The sequence below is a fragment of the Ptychodera flava genome, chromosome 14, assembly GCF_041260155.1.
Source record: "Ptychodera flava strain L36383 chromosome 14, AS_Pfla_20210202, whole genome shotgun sequence".
In the NCBI taxonomy this organism is placed as follows: domain Eukaryota; kingdom Metazoa; phylum Hemichordata; class Enteropneusta; family Ptychoderidae; genus Ptychodera; species Ptychodera flava.
The window spans coordinates 1,677,230-1,690,015 of NC_091941.1; the positions used below are offsets into that span (position 1 = coordinate 1,677,230).

The 12,786-nt window shown below is 40.7% G+C and overlaps 1 long non-coding RNA gene across 1 annotated transcript; it reads left to right on the forward strand.

The window, feature by feature from the left end:
- The first annotated feature begins 537 nt into the window (after positions 1-537).
- On the forward strand, positions 538-2,024 carry LOC139148915 (uncharacterized). Its single transcript, XR_011556035.1, has 2 exons — positions 538-681; positions 1,830-2,024. It is a non-coding gene; the product is annotated as an uncharacterized lncRNA (long non-coding RNA).
- Positions 2,025-12,786: the final 10,762 nt, after the last annotated feature.

The following is a 12,786-nucleotide window of genomic DNA, read 5'->3' on the forward strand; positions in this document are numbered from 1 at the left end:
CACTATAGATTTACGGTAGTACTACTACTAGTAGTACCTTTGTACGATACACAGTTGTAACTTGTAGCACGGCGGCATATGGGAATGCTATACGTAGGGTTTCGCCACTATATTCCTGCTATATTCTGACATCGTGTCGCGACTTAGTCATGGCCACAGGAGCTCTCAATGTACTGTTGCTTGGATAGTCGATCGAACGCTCTAGGTTTTTTCAATGAACTTTCCGTCAGTGTACTTTTTAAACGCTTTTGAAGTCCGCTGTACTTCTATTCATGCTAGTTACACTGCAGCGATCGCGAGGACTTTGTACCGGAAGTAATAGTATCACGCATGATGACATCATAGATCATGTGAAGACTTCGTTATGATTGGTCAGATTGGTAAAACAATCAAAGGTCAAATCTCAGCGGCAATTTTTGGACAGTTACGACCTTTGAATTACTGATATAAATTGTCGCTGATTTTTCCTATAAGTTTGACAAAATTTCGCGTAAATTTGCTGTTTGACATCGTCGTGACGACTTCATACACGCTAAGTATGTATGTAAACCTATAGGCAATGTTTACGACGCATAAAAAGTCATCGTCGTCATGATCAGCTTGTGGAGATCGATCGGCTCGTCGATTTGAACAATGATCACCATAACATCCCCGTGGATCTAGGCGATCGTTTAAACTTCGGTAAGTACATTTTCGATTTGCCTTCTCTGCGACGTGAAGACGTAGTTTTTTACTGTTTTTGTTCGGCGCAATTCTCGAGTAATACTGTTCAATTGTATGAATTCTAATAAATTGGTATAACTCGTGAGGTTGAACGTAGAGTGTACAACGATAGAGGGACCGTGGTACAGTGTACACAAAAAATGGAGTACATGCCGATACTATTATCGACAATAATATACTTCTCTCTTGCATTGGCAAAGGTAAAACTTTTGCTCATGTATACAAATTTCCCTCAATGTACGATATAAAAGGACAGATATAAAACAAAGAAAGAACAATACATGTAGGAATTGTTGGATACGAATTAAGTTCTCAAACTCTTGACCGAGTCTGGTACCTGCTACATGTATTCCAAAACGTACTTCTCTATGACATCAATATACATCTGTCTGCTTATAAGATCATTCTGAACGTGTGTCCTTAAAATTGAAGTTTATTTTAAATTTTTTATTAACGTATTTTGACATTTGTTTATATGTAACCTGTAGATATTTTGCTGGCATATTGTAAGGGAATCAGTAATTAATTTACAATATTTCATAACAATATTTCATTGAAGTTCTACATGATTCATGAACTCTTACATCACAAAATATGCATACAATATTCTATTGCATTTAATGCTGCAACCTTTTGATAAGCAACTTAGATATAAGCTCAGTACAAAGACCTACCTTTTTTCTAACTATGTTTCAATTTGGCTTTAGAAAGTTCATGTAGGTATGCAATGAAGCGTACTCAAACCAAGCGAGTTTTGCATGGTGAAGTCTACAATCTTAACGGAATAACTGCAGGGGATAAATCATCTGCAAATTAAATTTTGTTTTATGCCAATGATTCTACTACTTTCCTAGTTTGAAGCAAATTGCAAGTTGAACAGATTGATACTAGACTACTGCTATAAATCACATTTTGTCATTCACAAGTTGAGGGAACATTTTCTTTATTTTATGAATACATGCAAATTTCACAGTCTTCAATGTTTGATGGCTGTTGAACAAGTCAAAATTTTCAACTCCAACGAGGATTCTAACTTGCATACATAATTTTGTCATAAGTTTGATAAACTTTATATCTGACTTGAACTTTTTTATATTTTTTTCCAGCTTACACATAGGACAACTTCAAGATGACAAGTCAAGCAATAACCAAAGCTGTAACAGACAAGTACAAGTCTTTCAGAATAATCCGTCGTTGTGACAATATGAAGTTAAGGACTTTACGGACACTTGAACATTTTTTATATCGGTCATGTTGATTGGCTTTAAAAATATGGTGGATTAAATTTTATTCCTACCAAATTTTTAGCCCTTGCATTCTTTTGGGGGGGGGGGGCAGCAGAGTGGTGTAGGTTGTGAGATGATGGCTTGGTAATGGCTGATTTTCAGCAGCAGTGATAAGTTTCAGGTTGTTGGAGTAAATGTTAGTCAGATTGCAGAAGGTAGGTTGATTTTTGTATGGCAGAGCAGCAGCTAGCCTGCCTGGCAGAGCAGCAGCTAATCTGCCCAGCAGAGCGGCAGCTAACCTGCCCGGCAGAGTGACAGCTAACCCGCCCGGCAGAGCGACACCTAACCAGCCCGGCAGAGCGGCAGCTATAACCGTCCAGCAGAGCGACAGCTAACCTGTCCTGCAGAGAGACATTAATCTTTCTGGGAGGGATCCAGCAAACCTAATTTGAATAGCAATGCCACGCTCTCCCGGAAAGATGGTCCTGGAGAGCTCCTGGACCACTGCGGGACCTTTTCTGGAGAGCTCCCGAAAATCTTGTCGGGAAGGCTAAATTTTCATAAGGGCGCTCTTCCCTCATGGCATGGCGGATGCGCATGTAGCATGTCATGTCTCTTGAATAAAGTTTACTTGTTGGTGTTCAACTAAACGTCAGTCGTCCAGTCGTCACTATCGATAGAATCGAACCCAAATGTTCAACCAAGAACATAACATGGTGTCAGGAGTGGGATCCAGACGATAATCTGTCCCTCATCGCTGGATCCGTGAACGATTGGGACGTGACCTGAGAACACCCCATACGTTACGCAGTTACCTTTCGTATTGCGCAACATGGCCGAACTCAGCGGGTTGCCAACGCCCAAGATGGACTGGCATGCTGCAGATCCTAGCACTGCCCTCGCCAACTTCAAAAGCCTGTGCGAGCTATACTTCGAAGGTCCTTTAGCATCCACCGACGAAAAGAAGAAAATCCGCTATCTACTGATTTGGATAGGGCAGGAAGGTCGAGATGTAGCGAAGTCGTGGGAGCTGACAGGCGCCGACAAAGATGATCTGAGCAAGCACTGGGAGAAATTTGAGGCGTACCTCAAACCGCACAGTAACTTCAGAGTAGCACGATTTAAGCTGCGCAACCTGAAGCAAGAGGCGAATGAACCGGTTGACACTTTCATGAAACGCATCAGACTTGTCTGCGCTGACTGTAAGTACAAAGAACCAGACGAACACATGTTAGACACGCTGATCTATGGTATCAACTCTCGTCGTATACAGTCAAAGCTGCTCGAAGCTGGTGAGAAAACCACGCTTCAAGATGCTATCCGTATCGTTCAGTTACGTGAGGCTACATCACGCCAGTTGGACGATATAAGCGGTGTACAAGAGACTGTACATGCCGTTCACAACGCACCGAAAAACAAAGGAAATGCTCACCGGGCGAAGGGTGCCAAGAGGCCAAATACACGGTCAGTGGCGGTCCCATCATCCCCGACGTGCGGCAACTGTGGCAAGGCTCACAAGAAAGACGAAAGATGTCCCGCCCGAGGATCAACCTGCAGAGGCTGTGGCAAGAGAAATCACTGGGTAAAAATGTGTAGATCACCCAGCAAAGACACTAAACCAACCGCTCGTATTCACACGGTGAAAGAGTCCGATAGAGAAATTACAGCGGATGATGAAAAAGCCGACATTGTCTACTTCCACACGCTCCAAGCAGACATGGCGCGCACAGAGATCGATAGAAACAGCGAGAAACAAGCCTTTGTTACTCTTACTGCCAAATCTGAGCATGGAACTAGAGTCATCAAATGCAAGATAGACACTGGCGCAGAGGGAAATATAATGCCTGCATCAGTGTATCACACGCTTGTGCCTACACAAGGTAGCACAGAGGCATTACCAGGTTTACAACCATCACACACCAGGCTAGTCGCCTATGGAGGTCATACCATTGAGTCGCGAGCGGACTGAACGCTGCCTATTTCACGTGAGTAAATCAGAGGGTCCTGTGTTACTAGGCTTACCCACATGCAACGCACTACAGCTGGTTACTTTTCACTACAACATTGACATTGCTGACGATAATGTTGAACCTGATACAAGGTCGGACATGACGTCACAATCATCAAGACCGAAAGGTGACCCCGCCGCGCGAGAAAGAGTACTTCACCAGTACACTGATGTATTTCAAGGGATTGGTCGCTTCGAGGACAGGTATCACATTGAAATCGACCGGAGCGTTCCACCTGTAGTACACCCTCCGCGACGTGTGCCGTTTGCCCTACGAGATGCTCTCAAAAACGAGTTGGATAGACTTGTAGAGAAAGAAATAATCAAGCCGGTCACACAGCCAACCGACTGGGTTAACAGTTGCGTTTGTGTCACCAAGAGAAATGGTGAAATTCGTCTATGCTTAGATCCGAAGGACTTAAACCTCGCGATCAGACGACCGCACTATCCAACACCGACGTTTGATGAGATAGTCAGTCGACTACACGGTGCAAAGTGGTTCAGTATTCTTGATGCACGCTCTGGCTATTGGAATATACCGCTAGATGATGAAAGCGCTTTACTGACTACCTTCAACACGCCGTTTGGCAGGTATTGCTATCGCAGATTACCCATGGGACTAAAATGCGCCCAAGACGTGTTCCAAGGACAGATGGATAAGACATTCTGTGACATACCAGGTGTATTCGGAATCGCAGATGATCTTATTGTCGCAGGTTGGGACCAGGACGGTCATGATCACGACGCTACACTTCATCGCGTACTACAACGTGCAAGAGACAAAAATGTACGTTTCAACGATGAGAAGTTGGTGGTACGATGTAAAAGCATCTTATTCTACGGTCACATTATCGGCGAGAATGGCATTTCACCCGATCCGGACAAAATGAAGGCCGTCAGAGAAATGAGCCGCCCTAGCGATGTGAAAGACCTGCAGAGCTTTCTCGGACTTGTAAACTACCTGAACAGGTATATAACCTGCTTGGCAGAGCTCACCGCACCACTACGCGACCTCTGCAGGCAAGATTCGGAATTCATATGGGGTCCTGAGCATGATCGCGCATTCAACCGTATCAAAGCGGAGATCTGTGCTGCACGCAACCTCCCATTCTACAATCCGATGAAGCCGCTGACGCAACAAGTAGACGCGTCTAGCAGGGGCTAGGTGCCGCCCTCATACAAGACAAACGCCCGATCGCATTCGCGAGCAAAGCACTGACTGATACAGAAACACACTACTCAAATATAGAGAGAGAACTGCTAGGCATAGTATATGGCCTAGAAGCTTTCACGAGTACGTCTTTGGTCGACGTGTAACGATTGAGACTGATCACCAACCATTGGTAAGCATCGTGAAGAAAACATAGCGAACGTCACCCCAAGACTCGCTAGGATGCTGTTACGCACACAGCCGTACAACTTCACGCTAGAGTATGTCACCGGAAAATGCGTGCCGCTAGCCGATGCATTGTCACGCGTTGACCCTGTGAAGGGGGAAACGGTGAAAGGCCTTGATGTTACGGTACACGAAATGCACTTTAACGCATCATCTGCACGACTTGATCAGTTCCGTGAAGAAACTACACGCGACGCCGAGCTCATGGCACTACGAGACGTCATCATGACGGGATGGCCAAACACGCGCTCAGAGTGTCCCGCCCACCTACTACCGTACTGGACGTTTCGGGAGGAGCTAGGAGTGTCCGATGGAATTGTAGTCAAAGGCAACAGAATCGTTGTACCTAAGTCGCTACGCAAAATGGTACTAGAGAAAATACACTTAGCACACCAAGGCATAGAGAAATGCAAACTACGCGCTAAATCAGTAGTCTACTGGGTTGGTATGTATAGTGACATCGACTAATAAAGTCGTTCGTCAATGCTCTATCTGTCAGAAATACCAAGCATCACAACCCAAGGAGCCACTACACTCACACGATGTACCCCAGGTCCGTGACATACGCTGTCATCAGACTTGTTTCACTGGGAACAATCCACTTATTTGTTAGTGGCTGATCAATACTCGAAGTTTCCATTGGTAAGAAAGTTGAACAATCTCTGTTCGAGATCGATCATCAATCACCTGAAATCAATATTCGACGAGCACGGTATTTGCCAATGCTTACTCTCCAATGGCTTATGATGAACAACGAAATAGATGCTTTGCGAAATCGCGAAATAACGAAATGACAACATTTCCACAACCCGAAAATTTTTTCTTCAATAAAATCTAGTATTTAAATAATGTCCGTGACCGCAGCAGCTGGTTTACTGGGTTTAATGAACGGATTAGGTATGTATTGGAATATTTTGAAGTGACTTCAATCACGGTCGAACTACAAAGTGATACATGGCGAAATCATGGGCCGCCATGAAAATATCAGTATGAACACATACTCCCACAGTCACTACAGTACCTGTTTAGTCAGGGGAGTTGTGAAGCTTCACAAATATCTCTCGAAATAAAGCCATAACATTTTGGGATTGAGGTTTTTAATCTTCAAACACTAGCTGTCGAAACGCAGCTATCTGTTGGCGGGTAGCGTGCGTAGCTATGCGGTGGCAGGGTTGACCTTTGATCCGCAAACCTCTGCATGCATGGCAGGGCACAGGCGACCCAATAAGTATTACTGAGTTTTTCCACACTGTTTTGTCTATCATTTTCTCTTCTTTCTTCATGCTCTGAATGATCGGAATAAATAAAATAAATGGTTTATATAACCTAACCTAGCCTCTGTGACTCTTTATTTATTTTACACTCCATTACAAGGACGTATATCTCTCATACACACATGCTGTAATTAATTAGTCAACACAACTAATTATGCTAATCCGTGGACTTATCAGGGATTTTACGGGTTGATCAACATCGCGAAAGATAGGAATTTTATACTAAAACCTATCTTTCCGATGTTGACCAACGTCTGATAAGTCCACGGATTAGCATAATTAGTTGTGTTGACTAATTAATTACAGCATGTGTGTATGAGAGATATACGTCCTTGTGATGAAGTGTAAAGTAAATAGTCACGGAGGCTAGGTTATGTTATGTAAACCATTTATTTTATTTATTCCGATCATTCAGAGCATGAAGAAAGAAGAGAAAATGATAGAGAAAACAGTGTGAAAAACTCAGTAATACTTATTGGGTCGCCTGTGCCCTGCCATGCATGCAGAGCTTTGCGGATCAAAGGTCAACCCTGCCACCGCATAGCTACGCACGCTACCCACCAACAGATAGCTGCGTTTCGACAGCTAGTGTTTGAAGATTAAAAACCTCAATCCCAAAATGTTATGGCTTTATTTCGAGAGAGATTTGTGAAGCTTCACAACTCCCCTGACTAAACAGGTACTGTAGTGACTGTGGGAGTATGTGTTCATACTGATATTTTCATGGCGGCCCATGATTTCGCCATGTATCACTTTGTAGTTCGACCGTGATTGAAGTCACTTCAAATATTCCAATACATACCTAATCCGTTCATTAAACCCAGTAAACCAACTGCTGCGGTCACGGACATTATTTAAATGCTAGATTTTATTGAAGAAAAAATTTTCGGGTTGTGGAAATGTTGTCATTTCGTTATTTCGCGATTTCGCAAAGCATCTATTTCGTTGTTCATCATAAGCCCTCTCCGATAACGGCCCACAATACGATTGTCGAGAGTTCAAGGAGTTTGCTAGAAATTACGGATTTGAGCACGTTACGTCATCACCTCATTTTCCGTCAAGCAATGGCTTCATCGAGAGACAAGTACGCACAGTGAAAGATGTGTTTACTAAAGCCTGCGAGACTGGCACAGACTCACATCTAGCGATGTTATGTCTATACGTACAACGCCAATCGATCATAACCTACCGTCGCCGTGTGAATTACTGAATTCGCGCATGTATCGCTCTAACCTACCGAGCAAGATACCGACTGGTGTTAGTCGCCATGGCAACATCTTACAGCACCGCCAAGACACTGTAAAGAGACACTGGGAGCATAGTCGCCCATTGCGGAACTAGCGCCACAACAACCTGTTCGCGTACAGAACCCGATCAACAAAACTTGGAACCGGGCAGAGTTGTTGCACGCACCGACGAACCACGTTCGTATACAGTTGAGACTCCAAGAGGCGTATACAGACGCAATAGACGCCACATCAGACCAACAGCGGAGAACTTCAGCGAGGAAGACTTGCGAACATCTCACTACGATGATAACCCCGTTGATACTGCGTCTGAACCGCATATCACAACGACGTCCACACCTTTGAAGAAACCGGACTCAGCTGAACCTGTACTCCGACGTTCACAACGTGTATCCAAGAGACCACAGCGTTTGGACTTATGAACTAGAGAGACTGATCTCTTATTGTTATTTCAGTGCCTCAGTATTTAGAGTTCTCATTGAATCGGAACATAATTTTCATGAGATGGGACTTCTCTTTTTGGAGCACTGCCGTTCGTTTTCTTTTTTTAAACACAGGGGGATGTTGTGTTATTGAGTTAATTAATTTATGCATGCTGATTGTATCCTTTCATATATGCAAATGTAGTCACATGATAGTTCCCCGCCATCCGGTATATACGCTCTTCCCTCATGGCATGGCGGATGCGCATGTAGCATGTCCATGTCTCTTGAATAAAGTTTACTTGTTGGTGTTCAACTAAACGTCAGTCGTCCAGTCGTCACTATCGATAGAATCGAACCCAAATGTTCAAACAAGAACGCAACAGTTCACTGTGCCTCTGCTCTTGTGGAGTGACTGACTGTGGACCTAACTGGCCGTGGACGTGCCTTACAGCCATGCTAACCGCTACACTCGGATTATTGTATGTGCCACGTCGTTCAGTGATTTGGTTCAAAATTCTAAGCTTTTCTTAAAATGTAGGAAAGAAGTGTAACAAACCTTGGAATAGTACGTGATACGAGCATTACAAAGATGTAATTTTACACGAGAAGATATTCGAGAACATAGCCTCATACGTAAGTTGAACAGTGAGTTGACTTTTTGCATGGAAATTCATCTGTGTTGGTAGCAATTACAGTCAATTGAACTTTTGATCTCAACACGCTAGATTTTAGTCACTGAAATTTCCGGTTGCAGCACTACAACCTTCGTCAGCAGAATAACCCGATCTCTGACGAAGGTTGTAGTGCTGCAACCGAAAATTTCAGTGACTAAAAAATCTAGCGTGTTGAGATCAAAAGTTCAATTGACTGTAGTGAGTTGACTTGTTTGATAAAATACAAACCTCCAGCATATGGCGAGTTGAACTTGTTCCCTGTTTCCATGCCACTGTAGCTCTTGCCTGTTCAAAATAGTGTCAACATGTACTTTAATTAATCATAGAAACACAGCGAATCGGTGTATGAATTTTCACTATAAGCTGAATGGCGGGAGGATTATTTTTGTCGCTCATGGAGTGTGGATGCCAGAACTTTTTTCGATATACTATTTATACCGCCCTCAGTACAATGAAGACCTTGCATCGTATTCAATGCAAGGCATGTCGTACAGTATGGCATATATAAATTAATTCTAAAATATCTCTACATGATGAGACATTAGTACGGTCCTCGCATAATTACACCAATTTATCAGAGACTTAGCAAGGCAACATTTCTAATCTATTGTTGTATAATTACAATGTCTACTGGGTAGTGTATTGGTAGGCCTATGTACAGCGCGGGGCGCGGTATTGCATCATGTACAGTACCTATGATGGTCCCAGACTAGCAGTTGTACGTAATATTATTTTACGAAAATATTGGTCCTGGTGGATGGACTTTGACGCTTTTCTTGGGGATGTATTCAATTTATACAATAGATTAACTCTTCCTAACAAAACATTAGACTTCGAGTTTATCTGTTTCCATGAAATTATGTAGTACCAGGAAAATATACCGGTAGATATATAGTGAATCGGGTGTGCATCACAATTAACATTTGATTTTGTCAAATAATGGTCAAATGTTAACTTAACTATCAGCATAATATCTCTATGATGTCAATATGAAATGTTATGAAAACAGTAGGAAAATTAACCTTTGAATGGCCAAATGTTAAACTTACCTATCAGCATAATATTTCGATGATGTCAATATGAAATGTTATGTAAACATTTGACAAATTAACCTTAATTAATCCAAATTAATCCAAAACACGATTGGAACTAATTTGGGATAATTGGATGGTGAAGTAATGTCGATTTAATCTGCAAATGCAATCTCATCTGCTTTTCTTTTTAAGTTATACAATTGTTTTAATGAGTAATTTGTAATTTTGAGGGCACCTAACACTTTTGACAATTTTGAAAAATATGAAAATCCAATTAACCCAAATTAGTTCCAATCGTGTTCCAAGTGTTTTGATGATATTCTTACTCTTTTTGGTATCGCGACCTTGCCACCAGTAAGCTACAATGCCTTAGGTTGTTAATTTTAAATGGTCGTATTAGTGATGATCTTCTTGGAATGACAACTTTTCATCATACCAATGGTTGTAGTACAGTAGACTATGGTCTTGTTAGTCATGATGCTTTACATCTTTGTCAATATTTTCATGTTGATTATCCAAGTAATTTTTCAGATCATTGCATGATTTCATTAGGATTTAAGCTACCTTGTTTTGTAGTTAGTACTGAGATTAATTGTATTCAGAGTGAATTTTCACATTATATTTATGGTCAAATCCTGATTAATTTGTGAAGGGATTGAATAATCCAATTGTGAAGAACTGTCTATATTCTCTAATAAGCAGAAAATATGATACTAATATGTCTGGCATTGATATGCTGGTCAATGACTTTACAAACACTATTCATTCTGCATGGAAGAATCTCAAAAAGAGAAATCACAGAAAGTTAGCAAGCCATGGTATAACCATATATGTCACAAATTAAAAAGAGCGATAAGTAAGATAGGAAAGCATGTACACAAAACCCAAATGACCCAATTTTAAGAGGCTTTTTTCCATTATAAGAAATGGTATATTAAAACCTTGAGACGTTGTAAGCGTTCACATGTTTGTACTAGGTAAATTTGTAATCTCAGGCCCACTTTATTTAATTTATTTTTAACAATTTGCCAAATTTACTTCATAACAAATGTATTGATGCTCCTGTTTTGCTTGATAGAAAACTGTCAATTCTTATATTTGCAGATGATATGTGTTTATTATCAACCTTACAGCTTGGTTTGCAGCACTAACTCAGGTTGCTTGAATCCTTTTGTAATAAGTGACGGTTATCAATAAGTCTCAAAAAAACAAAGATATTCAATGCAGACTTTCATCCGCATAAATATAACGTTTATATTTACGATAAGAGATTAAATATTGTTTCCTCATATACTTACCTATCACTTATTCAATTATTCAATTATTCAATCTGGAAATGTTAAAAAAGCAAGGCGTTCTTTTAAAAACAAAGCACTGCGTTCTTCATTTGCTTTTTATGAAAACCTTTTAATTCTCAAAATGGGACACCAGTGGTGTCACAACTGCATCTTTTTGACTCTCTAATCAAACCAATGTTATTGTGTGGATCAGAGATTTAGGGATTTACTTATTTAGAAAAGTAAGTTCAAAAGATTTGTTGATTACTTTCTGAAACCTAACGGTGAATTTGAGCTTGTTCAGATGAAGGCATGCAAGCACATTCTTTGTGTCAATATAAGGGCATGCATCCATGCTTGTTTGGTGGAACTTGGGCGTCTTCCACTTCTGCTGTGTTATCGTTAATGTGATTAAATATTTGGGTCGTTTATAAAGCCTTAACAACAATAGTCTTCTTGCTGTAATATTTGAACTTGAAAACAAATTGCATGAGAAGGGTCTATCTACATTTTTAGACTTTTTATATCTTTCTTTGCACTGTACATTGTCTACAGTTATCGGGACAGTATAACATTCCTTGAAAGCAAAGTTTGTTGATGTCTGGAAGAAAGCCATGGAAAGTAATGAGAAACTAAATATTTATTGGAAGTTTCAAACTGTTTTCAAATATGAGAAGTATCTGTCTCTTGTTCAAAATCCTTTTGATAGAATATCATTAACGAACACAAGTATTTCAAATCATATTTTCCCAGTTGAAGTCGGTCGTTATAAGGATATTCTTAGACACCTTAGACTTTGTACTTTATGCAAAAGAGATATTGGAGATGAATTTCATTGTACTATAATTTGTCAAAGTGCACCTGCTGTAATTCTTTTTTGATATTCAGGCTCAGTTGAAACATTTTGACAAGATGTCCTTCTTCAAATACATAATGTCTTGTTCCGATTATTCCTTTGTGCATATTACTGCAAAGTTCTTTAACGAGCTGATTAAAGCTTATAACATGTGTAATTTTGATGAGATGAAAAAATCTCTCTTGCGAAGTTTTTCAATTTTTTAATTCTTCTGTTTTGTGTTTCATTTTATGCCAATGTCACGTATGTGTACACAAATAAATAAATAAATAAATAAATAAATAAACGAATGAGCACGCTACACGACCGGTCGTATGACTACTTCCCATTCCCAGTCGCGAATTCATGTGTGTTACTGCCTGAGTATCGTTACAAATGTGAGCAAAGGTCAGGTCACTGGTGTGCCTGGATGTTTTATCGTTATGCACTTTCCACCATCGTGCTTCAAACACGCAACTCAACGTGACAGCAACACATAACATGATTGAGCTAAAGCCTTCCAGGGTGGGGAAAAATATAGTCAGAAACTCAGTCTATGTGATCAAAATTTTGTAACGTTGCTGTCCTTATTCAGTCCCTTCAGAATATTTTTTTTATCTTCTCAGGCAAAAAAAAAAAAAAAAATAAAAAAATAAAATAAAAAAAT